The sequence below is a fragment of the Barbatula barbatula genome (genome assembly GCF_947034865.1).
Source record: "Barbatula barbatula genome assembly, chromosome: 18".
Taxonomy (NCBI): domain Eukaryota; kingdom Metazoa; phylum Chordata; class Actinopteri; order Cypriniformes; family Nemacheilidae; genus Barbatula; species Barbatula barbatula.
The window spans coordinates 12,333,731-12,345,071 of NC_136781.1; positions in this window are offsets into that span (position 1 = coordinate 12,333,731).

Here is an 11,341-nt window from a genome sequence, read left to right on the forward strand (position 1 = left end):
GGAACAGTTTTCCGCAGATTACATATTTTATTTAACTAAAGTTTCGAATTTATATTTACCAATATGCAGCAGTTACAGGCGCCCAATGAATCTCGGGATAGCCGAGGCTGTTAAGGATCCATTCGCTGTAGCCTTGTCAGCCCTCGGAAACAAGGTTGCATTTTGAGGAATTTCAATGTGACAGCTTTACCAGCCATCAGTCGCGCTGATATGGCGCAATCGGTCTTGAAATGCAGCCTTCGAAGCACGCAGCCCCCGAATTGGGTCACAGCGATTGTTCCAGGCAATGCCAATGGTCACATTCGATCGCTGCTCTTCAAACCTTTACAGATATTTTCATGATAATAAAGTATATTTATAACGATAATGTTTGATGGATCTTGCATTTTCGAATCTCGTAGTGATTTTAGATCGGGCAGTACTTCCTACTGATCAAAGAGTCGTAGTTCACGGAAGAGCTGTGCATAAAACACAGAATCGAAACCTTTGCGATTTCAGAATCGTCCCTTGACCGGTATCATTACTGTGAATCGCGATATATCGTCCAAACCTTTGTGCTACATACAATATTGCGAAGATTATAAACAAATATAATAGACTGAACTATTGTTCATCACACACGCTGTGGCTTTACAAGAATAAAGAGCATTGGTCATATGACAACTGCTGCTTTCTATGTAAAAGAACAGATCTTCAAATAAATATCTTTGAGAAAATGACATGAGGGCGAGTAAAGGAAGAATATTCACATTCAGGTGAACTATCTCATTATTTGCCGTGTACTGTACATCAGGGTTGCACAACGCATCAGGCACAGTGATAAAAAGCCAATATCTATGGGATGAAGCGAAACCGTCAGCACCGTCCTAAGCTACAGCCTGATCATAACAAATGGTTAGTCAGATCTTGGTTCATATCTGATGCCATAAAAAAGAGAGAGAGTATAATGTCTTCGCTGTGAGATTAAACTGAGGTAGGCAGTTTCTCAACATTCTTTCTCTCGCTCTCATCAGCAGGCTGTTATTTCAGGAAAGATGATCAATTGGACAGTCATACATGATTTAGGACAGCAATCAGCTCGGCTTTCTCTATTACCTGCTCTATTCCTGTTGTATTCCCAGTTCATTGAGATCAGATGAATGCAATGCTTCATTCCTACACTCGAAAAATCAGTCAGAGCCACGGTCAAGCAGCAAGCGGACGTGATCCATTTATTCTACTGGGACTAAAAATGACAACAGATTGAGTGATTCTCACATATGACTATCGAAATTTAAGATCATGACCCTATTAACTGTGTTTGAGAAATTCTGACCACGCCTGAATGTTACGGCTCCAACAAAACGTGACCCAACCTGCTGAGGTCGCAGGGACAAGCAGTGTACGCGTGGTGGTCCACAGATTTCTGGTACGCTGTAATGAGCCAACAGCGGCCCTCCACTTCTCCATATCCGTCGTAATTGCGCCGAATGCCCCACATAGCCCCGTCATTACCTGACAGACGGCTCATAATTTACAGCCCATTTAGTTTCACGCTACCCGCCGCTGCGTTCGCCGCAGAGAGAGTACAGATCCAGGCTGGATGGCGATGCCGATGCTCGGAGAAGCAAGAGGCACAGTTTACAGATGTCATTAACACAAACAACCCTGCATGGTGTGAATGTCTGATTTCTGATTAGCCAGCTTCTCTCCATCCTGTAGACGCATTAGGAAACCTAACACGGCATGCAGCGCGGAATACCAAAGCTCCATTGCCTGTTTGTGGGACTGATCTACATCAATAAGACACATATTTGCTCATCAATATTAGAGGGAGAATCCTGTAGAGTCGGCATGGATGAGGATTGGGAATTAGAGGGTTTAAGTGAGTCTGAGGGAAGGTCATTAAGTCTAACACTTCTTTTTGTGCACGATGTGACCGAAGAAGTGAATCGGAGGACTTGTGATTGTTTCCATTTAAAAATGAGTCACAAAGCAGCAAAGTCTTTCACTCTAAAATGCAAATACTCATGCATACAGAATTTAAAGGAGCAATGTGGAGATTTAGCAGCATCTAGTGGTGAGGTTGCAAAATGCATCCAATGATTCACTCCACCCCTCTCCCCTCCTCTTCGAAGCAATAAGAAGACTGACACGGCACTACGTTTACATTTAGGCATTTGGCAGACGCTTTTATCCAAAGCGACTTACATCGCATTATCCTACACATTTGTTTCTAAGGCACTAGGATGTCATCAAGTTTTTACCTTTTTTCCTGCAGGAGAACTTCATTATGTAAGGTCTTTTTACACCTCTGAACACATAGCTAAGTATATTATATGGCATAATATTATATTAGATTAAACATTTTATTAAATTAGATTGCATTTTCGTCAATAGACCAAAAACTACTCACTGGACCCTTAAGTGAATGTTTTACTACAAGCATCAAATGAATTGCTGATTTGTCAACTCCAAAAATAAAACATTTATGGTGAGCCATTGACACTGAATCAATGCACTTAATGTCCTCCCAGTCTTGTTTGAACAGTCACAGTTTAGCACAAATAGCAAGCTATCAGACACTGCTATCGTACCTAAGGCAACATTTTGGTATCGACCCAACCTCACCATGGACTCATTTTAGCGACGGATTGAAAACACTACATTTCCTTCGCATTTAGACTCAATCACTTCCATCCTAGACTTGCTCATTTGTCTCATCTTGCTAAAGTTATTGCAAAACAAATCCTTTGTAACGGTTTGAGTTTGTTCAATAAAGCTGATTTACAGCCGGCCTGTTAATTTATCTCCTCTCATTAACTCGGGCTGCTGCTGGCTGCAGATCCTGAGCTGATGGGCTGCTGATCCCACAGGCTGTGTCCACACAATCCCCAACATCCAACACTGCAGTGCCCGGCTCAACCGTGACCTTACACTGCTGACCGCTTGTGTTTCTCTCTCTCTCATTAACCAGATGAAATAATCTACAGCCAAGCTGACAAAACAATGAAGATTATATCAAACCTTCAACCAAACTGAAGGATTGTTCCATTGTTCTGTTATAGAAAAGCTGAGACCTTATTTATATTCATCTGGGTGGTTATCAACACACTGTCAAATGTAAACAGAACAATATTACTGTGCACGAGCACATATATCTGTGTATGTAAATGTGAAGGTCAGTGTCTCTCTCAACTCATCTCCTGGGAAGATCTCTTGTAGACTCTGAGGTTAATAAGGCAGGTAATGTGCTTTGATTACAGATCTGCTTTTGGTGTGACCTCTCTCTCCTGATCCCTCTCCTTTACCCAAACACATTTTAATACTTCCAGCGCTCTACCGTGTGCACGCTACACCAAGCACGCATCTCTGAGCTACATCAGTAACCACAGCAAAATCAACGGGTCTGATTCCCTAATATAATTACAGCATGTTCATTATAGTGTGCGCAGACATTATTCACAAAAAAGCTTAAATCTGCAATCCATGTGGTTAAAAATAAACAAAAATAATTTATTGAGCATGTACATAAAGTCAGTAGCGGCATTCCCATGACTTATTAAATTGCGCAAATTGAAAATGCAAGACTTGTCAATTTCGCAAAAACGCTCACACATCACAACAGTTTTTACTCTAACTTACTTCACCCTAATTCACAACTGGAAGCTAATAATAATTATTTATATTTATTGTGATTTTGTGAGTTGAAAAAAGGGAAACATGTATAGTAACCACCAGTAACATTTTTAACAACGATGGCAATATAGAGGCAAAAGTTAAAGACTGCAACTTTAACTTTTTACCTGCATGCTAATATTCAGTAAACACAATTAGAAACGTGTAAATGGAAAATGAATGACTCATAAGTTCTGCCTCAAATGATCCACACGCATACCCTTAGCCAGTGAACAAGACCAAGACTAGGGACGCGACAAAATAATAATAGTCACACATAGATTTAATGCAGCCGTTCTATGTGTGAAAGTCTGTATAAAAGTGAAGAACGAAAGTAATAGATTGTTCACACCAAACGCGGTAAAACGCGCTATTCGCGTGTAGCTGGACGCTTGAAATTTTGAGTTTACTCGCATCATTCGCACACGAATTCGCGTCATGGGAGGGGCTTCTGCCGCTCACTCACTGCCCTACTAGAGCAAGCTCCTGATTGATTAACCCGGCGCGAATTTTCGCCAAAGTTCAGATTTTTCATTCGCGTCGCCTTATTTGCGCGAATCGCACCGCAAGTAGATCATCGCGTCTTTTGCATTGACTTAACATGTAAATCACTCGCGCTTAACGCGTCATTCGCGCTTGGTGTGAACACACTATGACGGTCACGTCTCGATTGTGTCCCCGGTGACGCAAAGGATTACTTCTACTTCTGAGCTATAGAAATTGAGTCTTTTGATCTTACTTTTTAAATTAAATTTCTAATTTGGACAATAAAAATGTAATCACCATTTCAGACTCTCAAAGAGAATGCCAATAAGCATTTCCATGCAGGAAGCGCATTAATGTTAAGCGGATATAGCTGGTCTTCCATGACACCCTTTTTTTCTGCTGCTTGAGCGGTTCGCCTGTCGTTGATTGGGCTCTGACCTTCTCCTCATCAAAGTCAAATACTTTTCTGCCACATGCTTTCTGTCTGCCTGTGTGACTCGACAAACAAGCTGTGCTTTATCCTGACTCTGGGGGTGCAACATTTACCACGGCAACATAATAAAACAACACTGAAGAAGCCTTTGGGGTGCAACAGCACTGGTGCAATCGTTTTTTTATATTTTGCTTTGTAGTTCCCAATATGAGATATATGAGAGAACGATACTTTGTAATGAACTACAAATTTGTGAAGCGTTACATTTTACATTTATGCATTTGGCAGACGCTTTGATCCAAAGCGACTTGCATTGCATTATCCTATACATTTATACATAGGGATGTGCAATCGAACCCACAACCTTGCGTGGTTAAAGCAATGCTCTTACCACTGAGCAACAGGAAAGCTATGGAAAGTATATAATATGAAATCATGTCAGTTGAGCTAGAGTAAAAACATTAAAAGGACAGTTCACCAAAAAATTAAAATTCTGTATTCATCTACTCAAGTTGCTCCAAATCTGTTTACATTTCTTTGTTATGATGAACACAGAGAACAATATTTGGAAGAATGCTTGTAAGCCAAACAGATCTTGGCCACCATTGACTACCATAGTAAAATTGCTTTTATATTTTTCTTTATTTCTTTGTTCTGTTGAACACAAAAGAAGATGTTGAAGAATGTAACAAAGCAAATAGTCCTGGGGCACTTTTGACAACCTCATTCTCCAAACATCTTTCTGTGTTCATCAGAACAAAGAAATGTATACAGATTTGGAACAACTTGAGGGTGAGTAAATTATGACAGAACTTCCATTTTGGGGTAAACTGTTGCTTTATCCTTAAACAAAAATAAGTAACATTAGCAAACTTGCCCTTCTTCATCTTTTGGGGGATGTTTCAGTCAAGTGGAAACACTTCCCCAGACAGCTCCAGGATTAGCTGCGAGTTGACTAATGATTCAGAATGATCTGAAATGACAACCGCAGCGTAAACAGCTGGCAGGGGTTATAGGGTGATGACAAAGAAACAAAGAGTGCCCTTGGACACCAAACAAACCCTATACACACTCCAAACAAACCCATGCCACCCACCCACATATCTTTTCTTCAACCACTGCTACTAAACCACCAATTCCCTGTCTGGGTTGAGCCAGTGCAGACGGGACAGGTCCTCTCAACTGTTTCGTGTTTGGGCATTGCATGCTTATGAAATAATCCCCTACAAGTCACACTCACAAGCCAATGAAGCGGCTCGGGACCCACGTCAGCCATTCATTAGCAAAGCTTCTGAGACAGAGACTGCTTCCCTTCATCCAGGACTGTCCTCTTCACTCTGTAATGAGTTTGGTCCCGTTCCAGGACCCAGCACGAGCTTTACTGTATAATGTGTCTTCAATGGTCCACTGGTGACACGCTCACTAATTCACTCCACATGATTGCAGAACTATTCCTATTAAATGTAAGAGAAGAACTGCTGATGAGACAGTAAGACAGAATGTCAGATGAAAAACAGAGGAGATTCCCCCGGTGTCTGCTGCTCGTAGCCTAAGCCATTTCTCTGTTTAATTCATCTGGGCGATCTTATTTCACGAGTGCAATAATGAAATTATAGATTCCTTTATGCACAAACTCCGTGTTAATATTTCAGTTCAAGTAAAAATAATTGTAGCGTCTAGTTCTTTAACACAGTCTCACAAGGAAAAATCACTCCACCAAATGGTTATCCCTGAAATACTAAAATGTTAAGATCTTGTTCAAGATTCAGTTAAGCACCAGATATCAGATCATTCAAGCCCTATTTTCTTTGCAGACTGTGGCATGTTTGACTGTATTTTTATGAGTTATTAAGAAACATTGTATACTGTTCAGTTCATTCATAACTTTACAGTGCATCACATTCACTTTCTTTCCACCAAACATCACATTATGTCTGCTCGAGTTCTAGTTTACTCGAGTACGAAACTTTCAAGAAAGTTTTTTTTTTAAGAGCAATAAACATCCAAAGACAACAGCGTATTTAGAGAATTTGCTATGATGAAGTTCTGGTGGCTGGATTCAATATGTCATAAACCCCGTCCATAAAGCCCTCTCCATGTACACTAAGAGAAAACAAAAAAATCCAATTGCATGTCAAATGTATTTTTGCCTACGATGGTTTCTGTCTTTTTAATGAGTACTTATCATGCTGATCTATGTTCAAGTATTGGTTTTTCAAATTAGTCATATAGTTATTAGTAAGATGTTATAAAAAGGGGTGTGGTTACATGATTTCTTCGTTTGTGATTGAGTCATCAGGGAATATGGGCAGGACCTTGATACCCCGGCCCATCAATACTGAGCAGACTATGGCTCTAAGTGATGTCAGTAGCCATATCTCAAACATTTAGGCTTTATTTTTCAACAGTGGAAATGAATGGGGGCGCGTCATCTTTTATTTATGTTTTTACACTGGAAGATTTAGTTTTACAGAGGTCCTGATCTGGATTTTAGATTACCCGCATGCTGATATACAGTACAGCTATAGTGCATTCTAGCTTGTGTAATTGCTTTATTATCACACTTTACACTTCTAGTTCAACTTTTGTTAATTAACTTCAAACTGCTTTTATCAAACTGTTCTCGATTAATAAAATGTGTCTTGAAATAAAAAAAATGACAATTTAGACAATTTATCTCAACCTGACTGGGCCCCTTAATATTTCTGCCGGCTGTAATATGCAATATTTAGGTATGTAATTAATTTCTTTTCTTTAACACAATTGGTTCATTAAATGGGACACTGCGTCTTATCTGTTTCAATAATGTTCCATTCTAGTTTTGGTCTATACACAGGGTCTTCCGGAAAAAAAGGACTATCAAGAGCTATTCAATTAACAACCCAGACTGGCTCCCTAACACTGGCAGTTTCATAACCATACATTAAAAAAATCTGTTTAATGAACCACCGAGTGAAAAGGGCAAGACTGGATTTTGCGAGAAAAAAGCCTTTATTCATTTCCTGTAACCTTTGCATCTATCTACATTCCTACATCTGTGTGTCTGTAAATCTGCAGTCTATTTAACGCCCATTATCATCACAGTCCATGAACAAAAACAGCACAGATTTCCTCTAAAAGGTAGGTCGCTTGGAGCTGCTCAATGGTGCTCTAGAGCCATCCTACACCGGGGCCATTTCACATTTTGAAAGAGAAATCCCTGTCTCAATTCATAGACCATTGCAACACTATAAATATTGATCTTCTCGCTATCTCTCATTGGAATACTCGTCACAGGTCCATATATCTATTTGTGTGGGACTGTTTGCAAGCTTGGGCAGACTGAAGCCAATACACTAAAGTCCATTCGACGTTCTATAAACAAATATATCAGAGCACTTTGTTTAAGCAAGCGGATGAGCATCATTCCACAGCTGTAGAGTCACAGTGCCACCTACTGCTGAAGACTGACCCTGCATCAGCACCACTCCTCATCAAAGCCCAATGCACTGTTGCTTGGCTTCCACAATGATGTTACAGTGTTGAGATATGAAATGAAAAAAAGAGCCTGCGATAATGAAGTATGATATATTATATAATAGATAATCACTTGGAAACAATTGTCACGTGATACCTGAAAGGGATAGTTCACCCAACATTCTGTCATCATTTACTCACCCTCTTGTCATTTTAATGGTATGACTTTCTTCTGCAGAACACAAAAGTTAGTAACAGAACAGCGCCGGCACCCATTTATGTGTATTGTATGGACACAAAACCAATGCACGTGACTGGGTGCATTGGTTTTTAAAATTGGGTCTTAAAAATATATATTTTGTGTTCTGCACACAAAAAAGTCATGCGGGTTTGAAATGACAAGAGGGTGAGAAAATGCTGACAGAATGTTTACTTATCGGTGAACTATCACTTTAAGGGTGATCGTCTTTTGGCTTCATTAAACATGCTTTTAAGAGATTCATGCATTATTGGTTCTTTCTTTACATATTAACAGTTTATGTCAAGTTAAGGCATCTTGAAGATGACTACAGACTCTGCTGATCTTGTTGCAGCGGGCAGATCATTCCCCAAATGTGGAACGGATCCAGCGAAGGTACATAGTTATATATAATATACATAAAGACATAGTTATGTATATTACATTGCATTTCTGTCACTAGAGCCTCCAAACAATTACACATTGGACCTTTACGGAAAAGAGCTCCACAAGTAATGTTCAAGTCTAGATATTCTACTTCTACCCCTTGAGAAATCACAGATAGGTAGACAATTACTAATTTTAAATTGCTGTACCCTCACAAGCCATTCTATTCATGTCTCCTGCTGTAGAATTGTGTCTGTATGGGAGCTGCAATGGGGCTTTTCCCCAATGGATTATGTGCAAGCGGCGATTTGGAGCTGAGACTGACTCTGGAAGTGTCAAGATGGTCGGTCTTTCCTCTGAGAAAATGAATCAGACAGCGGGCTGCCAGACTACGTTTATGGGCATTTGGAGTAGTAAAGCGGGATGCTGGGAATTCACGCCTGCATATTACTACAGCCTGCGACACGTGCAGAAATGACAGGGTGCAGCCTGAAAGCGGCCGTCCCGGTGACATGCACCTAAACTCAGGTTCAGGACAAGCACATCGATTGGATGCACACCACCCCCACCACATGTCGTAAAGGGAAATTCTATTTCTAGTGACAAGTTTGTTTCATTTGCGCTATTGTTTTCATCGCCAAGCCGTTGACAATGTTGATGGCTTTTCAAATAAAATCATTTTATGCTGAGGCGCCAGCGCTATATTATCTCCACACCCATCGAAATTGCTGTCTTCTTCCTATAGATGTCTTGACACTAAAAATGCCACAGTCAGATTGATATCTCTCTCTCAAGGATCTCCCTTGGTGAAGCTGTAACCTATGGATTAATAAATATTTAACCTCATGTGACAGAAAGAAGAGAACAGATAAAGGCTCAAAGCATGATGAAAGAGTAAAACATCATCGGGTCATACATTTTTAACGATTTTTAATATATAATTTAATAAGATAATAATCATTTACTCACCCCAAATTCTTTCAAACCTTTGTTTCGTTGTTCTTCTAAACACAAAATATTTTAAGAACGTTTTTATTCAATCTGGGGCACTATTGACTACTATAGGAGAAAACCTCCTACGTTCATAGTATATAGCCATCTGTATATATTGTTCATAGTATATACCTACTGTCATATTTTCATAGAACATACCGACTGCAAAATATTTTTATAGTCCATGCCCACTGTATTATATTCTCTCATATTGTATTCTGTATTTATTCTAACTGTATATCCTGCACTTGCTAACTGCACTTCTGGTTAGACCTAAACTACATTTCGTTACACTGTACTTGTATATGTGTAATGACAATAAAGTTGAATCTAATCATCTAATCTTATCTAAAATCTACCACAGTAGCCAATGGTGACCCAGAACTGTGTAGTTTTTCCACATTCTTTGAAATATCTTCTTTTGCGTTCAACAGAACAAATATATTTATACAGGTTGTAACTTGAGGCATACCTGTCAACATTTGGGTACCAAAATCTGGGAGACCTGCAATCGCGTTCCGTGGGTCCCCAGGGCTGTTCGCGAACGTGTTCCAGTCTCTGTTGTCGGTCCGTCTGTGAACTATTCAAGGCATTGAAGTCAAATGGTTGTTAAAGTGATTCACGTTTTTATTTGATTTCACTTTGGCTTCAAACCTTTGAAATAAAAGCATTCTTTTGATTGGGGAGAGTGCATATCCCTTAAAAAGACCAACATGCATTCTGTGTATGCAAAACTCGATTTAACTGTAATACTTAAAACAATCGGCCAAATGTGTAACGGTAAATGGATAAACCTTACTGACAGAAAATAGTTTTTTATTGAGAAACTACAGAATGTGCATGTGTTAACCAACACACACATGCACATGCTCATCCTCATACACGGATAAATGCTCTGCTTTGCACGCAACTAAAAAGAACATTTGGTAAGATCTTGTACACCTGACTATTCAACAAAGCATTGCCTTGGGAGAGCTGTAGTATAAAACTAGTTGGTAATAATATTGCTACAGATCTTTATGTCAGATGGTTAGTGTTTTCATATTGAAGATATAATTTGTCACTGCGGCAGATAAAGCAGGTTTAAGAATTGTTATCACGTATCTTTACTGCGGAGCTATTCACAGTATTGGTGATTAAACTCTACATATAGAAAGGTAATTCTAAGCATTTGCATGGACCATGCATTATCATTACAGGAATACAATTGAAAATGGCTGGGTAGCTATTGAAAACAAGACCTTTCAACATGCCTCGCTCATTAACCGTGTTTAAAGTGCTTTTCAGAGCAATAAAAAGGCTGTATTCAGCCTCCAGCGTGTGTTTCCTCAAATACACACATCTCCGACTGAAGTTTGTACACGATATGAGCTTTGGGTAAAAAAGAAACTCCTGGGCCAAGACAATTTTGTGGGACGCATTAATTGCGCCAATGATTATCAGGCGAGATCTACTCCTGCATTTTATTTATAGTTGTGTCCACTTTTCATTATGCTATTCATTACCGGGTATAAATAATGTACGTAAATGTGCCTGCACCCGTCGACACACTCCATAATATTGCCAAGCAATATCCATCTTGTCTTTGGTTATCAGACTTTACCTTACTGAATTATGTCTATTAGTTGCCTCCCGGCCTGCCTTGCCATCAGCCTCTTTCTGTATGACAGCATTAACTTTTAGCTTTATTG